Below are 13,032 nucleotides of genomic sequence, written 5' to 3'. Positions count from 1 at the left end.
TCATAGATGAATGTCATCGCATAGGTGTTTACGCTAATATCGCGCAAGGGCAAAGGGTCGCGCGAGCAGGCGGTGGGCGCGCGCTTGTCACTTTCAAACGGAACATCGTTTCCACGGCACACCTCCTCGAGGGAATGATTAGCACAAAGTTTTCGGCATGCCAATTAGAGAGAAGTTTACCGAGCAAATTGTTTGACGCTGTCCCCTAGAACCATCATGAATTTTAATTTTCGCATTGATTTATGTGGCGGGAAAACAATACTGAAAGATGCATGAGCCACTGAGTGGTGCAGCTCTGCTTGGGTGCCAGACAATGCCAGGCAGCCAGCGCCGCCTTGGACTCGTCATGACTGGCACGCTAAGCAAGCAGGAGGGACTCCCTTTCTCATTGGTGGTAAGCTTCCACGTCCTATTCCTCTATAAAAATGTTTTGCGCTATTATTCTTTTTTATTTATATTTCTGTGCTAGTGCCTCACACTCATTTTTCACAGTCGACATTAGCAATGACATCCTTCTAAAAGATGTGTTTCTCATTGCATAAATGAATATTTACAAAAATCTATGGTATAATTATTATGCAGCAATGACTTAGCAAAATATATAAGCTAAGTACACCGCAAGTTTAATCAAACAACTCTCTGGTTTGGCAGAGCCACTTCATGGACAAGGTTAACCTTTTGCTTATGAAGTTCTCTAAGTGAGCTAGGGCTCTAGCTAAATACAACATGCACTAGCAAAACCAACTGGCCTCTGTTGTAAAAGGCTGAGCTATTAGCTTTGCTTTTTTTCATGTCCATGGGGAGCAGGGTCAAGACTGATTTGCATATGACTGTGTCCAAACTGGGGTGTCACGGTGAGCAAAGGAATGATGGATTAAACCCTGATCTGTTACTTGGGGTGAGTGTTTGAAAAGTTTCAGCTCCCTGCCCATCATCCTTTTGTATTGATAAAAATCTAAGGCCAGTTAAACCAAAGATAGCAGCAAAGGACGCCCTGTGCAAAGAGAAAAAAATGCATTGAGCTATGACTGCACCACATGAGAAAAATTTAGGGCAATGATAGCAACAACATTGCCACAGAGATTCACACCTATCCTGACCTACATAAAATATCACAACCAAAACTTTTGTCCCAGTGTGAAATGACCACGAAGTTATAGCTTACAGCCTACCATGATCTCATGCCAGCTTGTAAATGTGATCAAGTCGTAGAATCTGGACGTAACTTGTGTAATTTTTTTACATGAATTAGGCAAAATACTCTCACAATTACATTAAATTAAGCTCCACCCACCAGAAAAAGACACAAAGTTGCATTTTGACATTAAAAATGAAAGCTCATGATGTGAGGTGCATGCGAGTGGCCATTTTAAGGTATGGCACTCCTACCTCCAGCCTGTTGTTCCTCAGTGTTTCCCAAACTTTCCCTGCCCATCCCAGTCCAATTTAACCTTTTTCTTGCTCACCAGTCCCTTTTTTCTTTTCCAATCTTGCCTTAACTTTATCATGTACTTTCCTGTTCCTGTGCTCTTATGTTATTTGTTTTCCTCTGCATGTCTTAGTTTTTATTTTTGACATCCCCAGCTCACTCCAGTCATGGTAGCGGCACATGACACCAGCAGCTTCTGAAAGCTCCAGACTGGCATGACACTGCAGGTAGGAGGAAGAGGTGGCAGCATTTGCTGTTTTTGTACAGCTACCTCCTCCTTATGTTGGTGGCAGACAAAGGCAGGGCACGGGTTAAACCCTTGCTGCTAGGAAGGTCCTCATGCGTTAACAAACTGAAACAGCAAACACCTAGCGATAGGTGATACACCACTGAGCTGATGTGCTTGATTGCAAGTAGGACCTACGGGATCTCCTTGGCATAGAGGTGGCCCTGACAATTAAGCAGTGTTTAAAATGTTTTGATGGTATTATTATAACTGTGCTGGATGCATATCCCTAGATAAGACCCTACATATAATTTTAAATATTATGTATATATAACTTAATATTATTTACAATTACGAATATTACATATATTTTAATATATTTATCTCACCACTCCTTTGAAACAAGGCGACGAACGTCAGCATTTCAGTGCATTTTTATATACACAAATTACTTAGGGCCTGATTTATATATTAGTGGATTGGTTACTCCGTCACAACGGTGGTTGGCAGACAAAGGCAGGGCACGGGTTACACCCTTGCTGCTAGGAAGGTCCTCATGCGTTAACAAACTGAAACAGCAAACACCTAGAGATAGGTGATACACCACTGAGCTGATGTGCTTGATTGCAAGTAGGACCTACGGGATCTCCTTGGCATAGAGATGGCCCTGACAATTAAGCAGTGTTTAAACTGTTTTGATGGTATTATTATAACTGTGCTGGATGCATATCCCTAGATAAGACCCTACATATAATTTTAAATATTATGTATATATAACTTAATATTATTTACAATTACGAATATTACATATATTTTAATATATTTATCTCACCACTCCTTTGAAACAAGGCGACGAACGTCAGCATTTCAGTGCATTTTTATATACACAAATTACTTAGGGCCTGATTTATATATTAGTGGATTGGTTACTCCGTCACAACGGTGACAGATATCTCGTCCATTGAAACCTATATCCCATTATTCACTATGGGATATAGATTTCGGCAGACGGGTTATCCATCACTATTGTGATGGAGTAATCCATCCATCAGTATCTAAATCAGGCCCTTCGACATTAAGGGCCTCATTACGAGTTCGGCAGACAGGATAACCCGCCTGCCGAACTTATGGCGGGGAGGTTGCTGCCATGCTGGCTGCCTCCTCGCTTTGCCCATTACGACTTTCCCGCTGGGCTGACTGGCGGATTGCCCAGTGGAAAAGTGGTGGCAGCATTGTCGCCGGCTCGTAATCGAGCCGGTGGCAATGCTGTTGCCTCAGGGTGCACCAGCCCCTTCGCAATGCTCACTGAGCATTGCAAGGGTGCTGGGCATGGTGACCCCTGCACTGACCATGCCAAGTGCATGGGCAGTCGAGGGGCCCCTCTGTGGCCCCTGTACCTGTTCTCCGCCAGCCTTTTCATGGCAGTGATGCCGCCATAAAACATCTGGCACAGTATAGGTCCTAATCAGCGGGGTGGCTGTGTATGCAGCACCACCTTGGCTGTTTCAGACCTCTGCCACCATCAGCCCATCAGGATCACTGATCCCAGCGGAGATGGTGGTGCCCTGGTGGTCTGACCACCAGGGTTGTAATGTGGTGGTCAGACCACCACAGCAGCGGCAGTCCTGACCGCCACCATGAGGCTGGAGGTCTCAAGACTTAGTACTTAGGGCCTGATTACGTATCTGACAGTCTTGAGACCGCCAGCCTCGCAGTGGTGGTCAGAACCGCTGCTGCTGTGGCAGTTCAACCGTCACATTCCAACCCTGGTGCACAGTCTACCAGATTACACCCATCTCCGCTGGGATCAGCAATCCTGATGGGTTGATGGTCTCAAGACTTCCAGCCTCTTAATCAGGCCCTAAGCGTTAGGGTCTGAAACAGGTAGTCTGGAGACCACCAGCCTTGTGGTGGCAGTCAGAACCGCTGCTGCTGTGGCAGCCGGACTGCCACATTACGACCTTGACAGTAGGACTGGCGGGGTACCACTGTCTCTGCCGGGATCGGTGATCCTGATGGGCTGATGGTGGTGGAGGTCGAAATTAGCCAGGGCGTTCTCCACCAGACTTCTCATGGTGGTATCACTGCTATGAAAAGTCTGGTGGCGAACAGGTGCATGGGGCCACGGGGGGGGCTTGCACTGCCCATGCACTTGGCATGGCAGTGCACGGCTTCCCCAGCCCAGCACCCTGAGCATATCAAGGGTGCTGGTGCACCCTGCAGCGGCAGCATTGGCGCTGACTCAATTGCGAGCCAGTGACAATGCAGCTGGCACTTTCCCGCTGGCCTTACGGGCGGAAACCTTGGTTTCTGCCCGTTCTCCTAGCAGGAATGTCATAATGGGCCCGGCAGGGAGGTCACCAGCATGGCGGCAACCTCCCCGTCGGAAGTTAGGTGGACGGGTTATCCCATCTGCCGAACTCGTAATGAGGCCCTAAGTAAGGTTTAGCATTGTAGACAATAGAGTCATCCTTTTCTACAGTGCTAAAACTTATGTAATGTCTAAATACGTTTGCATATAAACATGCAAATGTCTTATTATGTATGCATAAATTAGTGTGCAAACATTAAGTGATATTAAATGTATGAAAGTACTGGATCAGCAACATAGTTAATAATTTGTAGGACAGGCACATATTTTTAGGATTCAGAATAAATAGAATTGCATTTGTTACACAAGCAGTAGATTATTTTGCCTGCAGATTATTAAATGTACTTTAATATTATTGGACGTACTACTACTAATCCAAGTTTTATTTTTCTTTACTCCTTTCATGACCAGAAAAGAAGAAGAGGAGGACCACAGATATGAATCTTTCCTCTTCCAGGTGCCATGGGAGATGCTAGTGCTGCACCAACGAAGGCTTTCCCTCTGGTGGTGCAGGTAAGTCATGATTATTTATTCATTCTTTAAGATTTAATAATAAGAGTTATCTAAAATGCAACATGGTCTTCTATATTTTCCTTTACAGTATTTTTGTTTTTTCCTACATTCCTCTTCCTCTGCTTTAGTGTCAGTTTACCTGACACACCTCCGCCTGCTTCCTTTTCTATTTTCTTCCGTTACTGCTGTCTACTTCCTCAAGTCTCCTTTGTCCCCCCCGCTTTCTCTTACTCTGGCAGCAACCTCTCCCTTACACCCTTTTTATATTTGTCCTTTCTATTTCCTTCGTCTTCCTTTAACCATTTTCTCCCAGCCATTCCCCTCTACTATTAAAACTTTGATAGTGTTGACATTTAGACTATTTGATGTTTAAAATAATACCGAAATCAACCTTAGTTTCAAAGTAATACTTTGGCTAGCAATATATTTATATATGAAATAATGTTTTTTCACTTGTGCAAATACTGTGGTTGGAAATGATATCATTAAATAAGTATCGGTTGTTTTTTCTAAAGCCTGACCAGCCCAATAAAGGCCGAAGTCCAGGACCAATACCTGTGGATGAGGAGCAGGAGGAACAGACTCGGCTGCTGGGAAGGTGGTAAGCCAAATTAATTTCTCATTGACAATTGCTATATTTGATAAGGTATCTCTTTCTGCTCCTAAGCCTGATTCCTAAATCTTTTTTAAAATATCTATCTTCCTCTAAGTTTGTGTCTCAGCCATTTAAATTAAAGGTTAGAAGAAGAGGTGTGTTGCCCAATGCCTACTGCCAACCCATAACTTTCACGTCCCATCCTAGCCAATTCCTGCAAGAACCACATTTCTCCCACATCTTTTTTCTAATTTTCGTCTTATGCTATCAGTAACACTAGTCCATCTTCTACCTTTGATTAACATCCACCCAACCTGTTTAAAACCAAAAATAAACCTAGCCCAAGGTTTGTTCTAACATGTCAACCTTATCTAACAGTCATTTGCTCTGTAACACAGGAATAATATTTGTTGTGCTGGTAATTAATTAGGGAAGAGAAGGATAATAGAGGGCAGAGGGACGGTTTGGGATGGGACTCAAGAGCAGAGAAAGAGCAGGGTCATTGGAATTATTATTGTTATTATGTGCCACTAATTGACCAAAAATTATGTAAATTAATGTTGCATGATATATAGTCAAACAAGTTGTGTGTCATAAATTTAATGCACCACATTTTTCTTTTGCAATTGATATAACTATGCAGTTAAGTAATTTAAAAAAAACATGTTAAGTGTCACCCCATCTATTAATTTATTTAAACTTAGTTTTTATCCATCTGAGCATTGTTTTAATTATGCAGGAAGTCATGGATCAAATAATGCCACCCACTACAAATAGTATTATGTGAATTATGCATAAAAAAAGTCACAGGGATACAGAATCACACAAGAAATGCAGTGACCCTAGACAACCAGCAAAGCTGTATGGATGTCTCACCCTGCAAATATTTGCTTGCAGACGGTACTGCAATTGATATTCTTTTCTTCTTTCTTAACATCATCCTGCTATTCCCATCGTAGGCCCAGAGCAGTGATCACATGGTAAGGATGTCAAGCGCTTGTGGAATATTGACACTAGGTTAAGGAGGTAATAGTAGAGCTCTTCTGTCAGGTGGTCATCTGCCAGGAGGAGGAGGTAGCTGCAGCAGCTTCTCCGACAGCCAGACAGCAGCATACAGGAAAAGGAAGGCAGCTAAGAGCAGCATCCCCCATGGCAGCTACCCCTCACCCTCAATCACACAGATCCTTCTCTGGGAGGTATTAAAGGGTGTTGAAGAAGTAAAGGAAGTTCAGAAGGACATTATAAAAAGACATATGCTAGGGTATTTTCATTAGGAATGTTTGGGCCTGCTGCAGGCTGGAACAATTAGGGAAGGGATTTAGGATTATTATTAGTATTGTTATTATTATTATCATCATCATTATTATTATAATCAATGCCAATAATAATAACAATAATAACAATTATAATAATAATAACAATAATAATAATGTGGTTTATTGGCTGTTTGCTTTGTTGTTCACTGTAGCATCCACAATAATTAAAACAAGGATGCTTCACATACTTACTAATAAAGACTGAGGTTCAAATCTGGTCCATAATCACAAATAAATTGTCTAACTCTCCCCATTATTCTCTTTCAGGTCTCTCTCAATTGGACCAGAGCTCCTTTACCATGCTACCCTCATTGCAGGCCTCCATTTCAGCCTCTTGCAAACAGTGTTGGAAAACTAACCATGTATAACCTTTGGCTCCTTCTTCATGACTTGATGTCAATATGTCGATTGAATACCCACCATCCTATCAGTAATATATGTGTACTGCTCTGCCATCAAAAAGCACCACTAAGGAATATTTATGATCCATGGAATCGAAATGCCACATTATGAATATCTCCAAGTTCAACCCCAACCTCAACTGCTCTCTCCTTCCAGTACTTACCTGAAAAGAAATGTATTATGACGCCTCACTAATATCTGTCCGTATCTGTTCACGCAAAGTTTTGCCAAATTGATTAAGCCCCTCATTACAAGTTTGGCGGTCCCACCATGGGACTGCCAATCGTGCAGGTCGAATGCCACCACCATGGCGGTGGCGTCCCCCCCAAGCCTACTACAATGTTCCTGCCGGACTGACCAGCGGGAACAACATTGCAATATGCATTCCCGTAGTCAGTCCGGTGGGAACCGTGCTACGATATAGCACTGAGAGAGTGCTATATGTAGCCCAGAAGGGGCCGACCAGCACCCTCGGAATGTGCACTGTCTGGAAAGCAGACAGTGTACATTTCGAAGGTGCTAGGCAGGGGGTCCCTGAACTGTCCATGTCTTGGACAAGGGCAGTGCAGGGGCCCTCCGTAGCCCCCTGCACTTATTATCCAGAGTGGAAAATCCAAGGCAGATACCAGCAAAAATCAACACAGTGTACAGTAATTTATTAAAGTCAGCATAATGTATATTCAAGTATCTGTAGAAGGGTACTTTATCAGAATCGCCAAGTATATTGTTTCTGTTTGGGGCATAGATTGTGGGAAATAGATATACGCTACTTATCCTTGGCATACTCTTATTATTATTCATGCACTATGATGTCTCTGTCTTGCCGGGGAAAGGGGGACGATGAGGGAAATTTGCATTTTTATGTAGCTTCTCCCTGCAGTGATTTAGAGTTGGTTGCACCCCATCCTCCTCACCAAGTGTGAAATCATTTGATGGTGAAAATAGATAACAGCACAATTGCTCGCACAACATGGGGAAGATGGTTAGTAATTTCATGAATGAATAAGCAGGATAATTAGGGAAAAGTTGAAAGAGGGACAAGCACAGCATTCAGCAATGCCATGTGCACAGACAGAAATGCCAGTTAAGTTAACCTGTTTAAACAGACTTTAAAAGCTCACAGACTTCCAAATTAGTTCTCATGTGAAATGCAAAATAGGAAAGACATACAGATCTAAAATATTTATAATGAAAATAAAAAAGTATGACAAATATACAGCTGCATTCTTCTGACATTGTTCATCCAGAGAACAGGCTGAATCACGGAGCAGGAGTGCCAATGATGTTCTTTATAGAAGAGAAGGACTCTAAAATGAGAAAAGAAAATAACAATATTTAAGAATGAAGGTACGTATAGTATGCAAGGAGTCAAGAAGTATGGAGCATAAGCTTGTTTATCATTATCTAAAGTCCAATCTAGTACCAGTCACAGGCAATCAGATGACTGAATGTATGCTGAATGATTGATCACTTAAACAATAACAAAGATTAGCTATGGCCGAATGTCCCCCATCACTTAGGGTTTGTGTAGTAATCACAAATATTCAAGGTGTATCTTTTTTTATTTATTTGCAGGAACTTGAACTCTTACATGGGTAACTTCAAGCTATCACTTCACACTAACAGTTTTCTCTAAAACATTCCTCTTGACTCCATTCTATTTTGCATCATCACTGCCTACCATCATTCCAAACTCAATTACATCGCCACACATCTCCCCCTTTTTGCATTTCCCACTAAACAACAAAATTGACGAAAATTGATCAACACCTCTAACAAAAAAACTGCATAAAACATTCTATTAGAATGGGCACTTCTTAAAATGCATAAAATACCAAAATGTTTTATGTTGAAAATAGGTCACTGCAAATAATAATTAAAACTAGAATGTGTGAAATTGCTGCCTCTTAACCCCTTCGCTGCCAGGCCTTTTCCCCCTCCTGTGCCAGGCCTTTTTTGGGCTGTTTGGGGCAGTTCGCGCTTAGGCCCTCATAACTTTTTGTCCACATAAGCTAGCCAAGCCAAATTTGCGTCCTTTTTTTCCAACATCCTAGGGATACTAGAGGTACCCTGACTTTGTGGGTTCCCCTGAAGGAGGCCAAGATATTAGCCAAAATACAAGGAAAAATTTGGTTTTATTCAAAAAAATTGGAAAAAGTGGCTGCAGAAGAAGGTTTGTGGTTATTTCCCTGAAAATGGCATCAACAAAGTGTTTGCGATGCTAAAATCACCAGCTTCCCAGCTTTTAGGAACAGGCAGACTTGAATCAGAAAACCCAATTTTTCAACACAAATTTGGCATTTTACTGGGACATACCCCATTTAAAAAACAAATTGTGCTTTCAGCCTCCTTCCTGTCAGTGACAGCAATGGGCATGAAACCAATGCTGGATCCCAGAAACCTAAACATTTCTGAAAAGTAGACAAAATTCTGAATTCAGCAAGGGGTCATTTGTTTAGATCCTACAAGGGTTTCCTACAGAAAATAACAACTGAAAAAGAAAAATATTGAAATTGAGGTGAAAAAAACATCAATTTTTCTCTACGTTTTACTCTGTAACTTTTTCCTGCAATGTCAGATTTTTGAAAGCAATATAACGTTACGTCTGGAAACCTTTGTATTTCCAAAATGGGCACAAGATAAGGTGTTGAGGAGTGGTTATTTGCACATCTCTGAATTACGGGGTGACCATACAAGCATGTGAATTACAGGGCATTTCTCAAATAGATGTCTTTTTTACACACTCTCTTATATTTGGAAGGAAAAAATGTAGAGAAAGACAAGGGGCAATAACACTTGTTTTGCTAATCTATGTTCCCCCAAGTCTCCCGATAAAAATGATACCTCACTTGTGTGGGTAGGCCTAGCGCCCGCGACAGGAAATGCCCCAAAATGCAACGTGGACACATCACATTTTTTGAAAGAAAACAGAGGTGTTTTTTGTAAAGTGCCTACCTGTAGATTTTGGCCTCTAGCTCAGCCGGCACCTAGGGGAACCTACCAAACCTGTGCATTTTTGAAAACTAGAGACCTAGGGGAATCCAAGGTGGGGTGACTTGTGGGGCTCTGACCAGGTTCTGTTAGCCAGAATCCTTTGCAAACCTCAAAATTTGGCTAAAAAAACACATTTTCCTCACATTTCGGTGAAAGAAAGTTCTGGAATCTGAGAGGAGCCACAAATTTCCTTCCACCCAGCGTTCCCCCAAGTCTCCCGATAAAAATGATACCTCACTTGTGTGGGTAGGCCTAGCGTCCGTGACAGGAAATGCCCCAAAACACAACGTGGACACATCACACTTTTTTAAAGAAAACAGAGGTGTTTTTTGCAAAGTGCCTACCTGTAGATTTTGGCCTCTAGCTCAGCCGGCACCTAGGGAAACCTACCAAACCTGTGCATTTTTTAAAACTAGAGACCTAGGGGAATCCAAGATGGGGTGACTTGTGGGGCTCTGACCTTGTTCTGTTACCCAGAATCCTTTGCAAACCTCAAAATTTGGCTAAAAAAACAAGTTTTCCTCACATTTCGGTGACAGAAAGTTCTGGAATCTGAGAGGAGCCACAAATTTCCTTGCACCCAGCGTTCCCCCAAGTCTCCCGATAAAAATGATACCTCACTTGTGTGGGTAGGCCTAGCGCCCATGACAGAAAATGCCCCAAAACACAACGTGGACACATCACATTTTTTGAAAGAAAACAGAGGTGTTTTTTGCAAAGTGCCTACCTGTAGATTTTGGCCTCTAGCTCAGCCGGCACCTAGGGAAACCTACCAAACCTATGCATTTTTTTAAACTAGAGACCTAGGGGAATCCAAGGTGGGGTGACTTGTGGGGCTCTGACCAGGTTCTGTTACCCAGAATCCTTTGCAAACCTCAAAATGTGGCTAAAAAAACACATATTCCTCACATTTCGTTGACAGAAAGTTCTGGAATCTGAGAGGAGCCACAAATTTCCTTCCACCCAGCGTTCCCTCAAGTCTCCCGATAAAAATGATACCTCACTTGTGTGGGTAGGCCTAGCGCCCGCGACAGGAAATGGCCCAAAACACAACGTGGACACATCACATTTTTTCATAGAAAACAGTGCCCACCTGTGGATTTTGGCCTCTAGCTCAGCCGGCACCTGGATAAACCTAGCAAATCAGTGCATTTTTGAAAACTAAAAACCCAGGGGAATCCAAGATGGGGTGACTTGTGGGGCTCTGACCAGGTTCTGTTACCCAGAATCCTTTGCAAACATCAAAATGTGGCCAAAAAAACACTTTTTCCTCTCATTTCGGTGACAGAAAGTTCTGGAATCTGAGAGGAGCCACAAATTTCCTTCCACTCAGCGTTCCCCCAAGTCTCTCGATAAAAATGGTACCTCACTTGTGTGGGTAGGCCTAGCGCCCACGAAAGGAAATGGCCCAAAACACAACGTGAACACATCAAATTTTTTCACAGAAAACAGAGGAGTTTTTTGCAAAGTGCCTACCTGTGGATTTTGGCTTCTAGCTCAGCCGGCCCCAGGGGGGGCAGAAATGGCCTAAAATAAATTTGTCCCCCACTCCCCACAAGCCCCCCCGCCCCCGGGAGCGACCCTTGCCTACGGGGTCGCTCCCCCTGCGTGACATTAGCGCCCCAAAAAAATCCCCGGTGCCTAGTGGTTTCTGCCCCCTTGGGGGCAGATTGACCTAAAATCGGCCAATTATATTTTGTAAGTGTGCTCCGCTTTTGCGTCAAAAAGCGGCACAAATGTGGCGCTAAAAAAGTATAAATATGGACCTAAATACCTTGCCAACCACCATCATACTCAACATTTCAGCAATATTGGAAAGGATTGCCTGATCACCCATATATTTCCATTAAGATCTCTTAAGTCTATACAGAGGTGGATCTTGTTTGCTTCGTTTGGGGCTACAACTATTGGCACAAGCCATTCAGAAGACTCGATTGGCTCTATAATTTTTCTTTTCAACAATTTATTCAGTTCTTGCTGAAGTGACTCTCTTATCAAGAATGGTATAGGCATCACTTTATGCACAGTGGGTGTAGCATTCTTCTTCATTATTATTCTATGTGTAAATTTCTTCAACACATTTAACTTGTCAGTAAATACCGGTGGATTTTTTAACTATCTTTTTATCCCATTCTGCATCCTTATCTTGTTTTTTCACACTATTCTCATTTGCTGTTTCAACTATGATGACTAGTTCTTTGGCATTAGAGTCAAGTACAACATTTAAATCCTTGTTGAGATGCCCTCTAAAAAATTTGATTCTTCATCAGCCATGCATGTTTTTCCGTGCACACAATCCTGTTTAAAGAAAATACCCATCCGTTGTATTCCTATAATATTGATTCTTTTGCTGCCATATCCTATTTCTTTTACATCAGCTTGTTGTAATCTTCCGATCTGTGCCTATAGGACATTTTCATAAGTCACCTTAGATAACAAGGTAAGCAGACTTCCAGAATCCACTAATACCTTAACAGCTCCAGTTCTCAATTTCATATAGCAATGAGGTTTCTCAAATTTAACTGAACATTCTTTCTTTAAACCACTGTTACTAATGTTGTCACTAGCTTGCTGAATGAAATCCTCTATCTCACTTACAGTTAATATTATTTCCTTTCCTCTTGAACTTCACTCATGTCTTCCACTGTCTTCACACTAACATTTTTCACCTTCCCCCTTGATTGCAAACTTTTGCCAAATGTCTTTTCTTTCCACAAGACCTACCTGTTATGGTTTGTGTTCCACATGCAGAACTTGATGCAACGTGTCCTGGATACCCACATCTATAGCAAGTTATGGTCCTTCTTTCTTCAGACTTCACACTATCAGATACTAGAAGCTTAATGGGTTTCTTTAACTTGAGCTCTTTTAGCTCCAGCACAGCTTATTTTTTTGAAACTTTACATAGTATTTACCCATTTCTATATCTTTCATCCACACATCTGTGTGTTCCATATTTCTAGTGATCTGTATGCATTCTTTCAGGGAAGGATCAAGATAGTATTTTTTCTTTTATCTTCCTATTATTTGTGAACCTCACAACTTCATCACAGATTAAGAAATCATTCAAATTATGGAAATCACAGGTCAGTGCTAACCCTCTTAACACAGCAGCATAAGTCATTATGTCCCCATCATGTCCTTGCACAAGGCAAAATCATTTTGTCTCTCAAAACCTGTCCTTAC

This window comes from Pleurodeles waltl, chromosome 7 (assembly GCF_031143425.1).
Source record: "Pleurodeles waltl isolate 20211129_DDA chromosome 7, aPleWal1.hap1.20221129, whole genome shotgun sequence".
Taxonomy (NCBI): Eukaryota; Metazoa; Chordata; class Amphibia; order Caudata; family Salamandridae; genus Pleurodeles; species Pleurodeles waltl.
This window is presented reverse-complemented; position numbering follows the sequence as displayed.